The following is a 2217-nucleotide window of genomic DNA, read 5'->3' on the forward strand; positions in this document are numbered from 1 at the left end:
CTATATACCTTCCTGCTCACCCTCACCCTGCATTCCCACAGGTCCCTCAAACTCATACATTCATCACTGAACCTATATTCTTCTCCCCAAACCTGTGTTTTCTGTTTCAGAAAATGCACCATCATCTATGTACTCAATTCTAAAACCTAAGGCTCACTTTCACTCTTCTTTTTTCTTTTACCTTCCCTCATCCCCAGAGCCAAAAGTCTCATTTTCCTTCAAAGTCAGTCAATTTCACTTTCTAAACATCTCTAGAAATCTACCATCATTTTTTTTCTAATCTGACCTCAACTATTGTGCAAGTCACCATCGTGTCTTTCCTGCATAACTGGAACTCCAGACCTATCCCCTATGGAATTTTTCAACTCTGAAGAACATTCTTTCTAAAACTCAGATCTAATTACAATATCCTCAGGCCTAAAACCCTCCAAAACCTTCCACTACCCCAACTGGTAATCATGGTGGCAAGCTCCTTCATGATCTGGTGTCTGCTTAGCTCTGCAGCCATACTCTCTACCCTCTACCCATGACTCTCAAGGTAGTAGGGAAGCCACACTCTCTTAAGACCCTAGGCCTTGTCACTTCCTTGTCCAGAACACTTTGTACCACATACACAGATCAGCTACAGAACACCAACATTTTCCTGGATCATTTTTCTCCTACTTCAGACCTCAGCTTGGGTATCTCATCCTACAGGAAGTTTTCCCTAATGCCTCCACTCAATATTAGCTTAAGAGCGCCTTCCTATGCTCTCATAGCTTACTATCCTACCACACAAAACAGTAATTCTTTGATTAATTATCTATCTCCCCACCAAACTGTAAATTCCCAAAGACATTGTTTTCATTAACCACCACATCTCTGGACACTTGACCAGTTCTTAAAAAAATATGCAATTATATTTTGAATAAGTAAAGTAATTTATTTGGTGATTGTCTTGGATTTCAAGAATTAATTAGTGGTTATGTAATAGGTTCCAAAAAGGAAACAGTACACTCAAAGCAAGAAAATTCAGGGACAGCTGACTCACAAAGGGACTATGTACAAATACAGGGCATAAGAAGATGACTGGAAATGGCACAGTAATTAAAGCTGCTACCCATAGGCTAGAGGCAGTTACAAAAAAAAGGGAGAGAGTCAGGTAGAGTCAGACACTTGGGAGAAGTGTTGGCCTTTGTTAAGTGACACAGTCAGTTCAAGGCCAGTCTACTGGTCAGGGTTCAAACACAGAATCAGAACCAGTAGGAGCAATGTGTTAAAAGAGAAATCGGCTTATCTAATTATAAGAATTGGCTAAATAAGTCTAAAATCTCTCTGGCAGGTCACCATCAGGAAGGGCAAGCTGAAACTCTCAGGCACAGTGTGAAGCAATTGTCCAAAGGTAAAATTTGTCTTTTCTCAGGTCTGATCTTGGGACCTTTCAAATGATTGAGTCAGATCTACCCAAATTAACTAAAATATTCCTTGCAATAAATTGACTATGAACTTTAATCACATTTATAAAACATTTTCAGAGCAACACTAGAATTACTGTTTGATCAAATGAGGAAGACTATAATCTAGCCACATTGACACATAAAACTGACCAGGTCAGCTACCTTGAAGAAGTGAGCCAGGGAGTGTGCATCCTGACCTTACTCTTCTCTTTTCATCTTATCCCCATTTAGGCCTCTCCCTTGATGAGCTCAATCAGTAGTCCTTACAGGAACTGGACTCTATGGAGTGTCTGTAGTACAGGAAATGTAGATAGAATCAAGTTTCAGACAATAGTCTGTTGGGTAAAGGTGAGAATTCTCAAAAAGATAAATGAGGATTCACACTGTACAGTTTTGAAGAAGCTCCTTGAGGAGGAGCCCCCAAATTAGGAAGGAATGTGTATTAGTCAGCTTCACATTACTAGAACAAAACACTGACCTAACTATATAAAGACAAAAGGTTTATTTTGCTCCCAGTTTTTGAGGTTCAAAGTCCAATATCAGGTGACCCCCATTGGTTTGGCCTGTGGTACACATGAGGGCACATCATCATGACAGCACATGCAGAAGGAAATGATCCCATCTTAAGCAGCACAGAGAGAAAAGGGATAAGTGGGCCAAGTTTACTCCTTTTATGACAACTCTCAAGAATTACCAAAGGTGTTGCATGAGAAATATTTCACACCCTTAATGACCTAAGGAGCTCCCCAAATGTCTACCATCTCCCAGCAGCACAACCCCA

This window comes from Sciurus carolinensis, chromosome 8 (genome assembly GCF_902686445.1).
Source record: "Sciurus carolinensis chromosome 8, mSciCar1.2, whole genome shotgun sequence".
Classification (NCBI taxonomy): domain Eukaryota; kingdom Metazoa; phylum Chordata; class Mammalia; order Rodentia; family Sciuridae; genus Sciurus; species Sciurus carolinensis.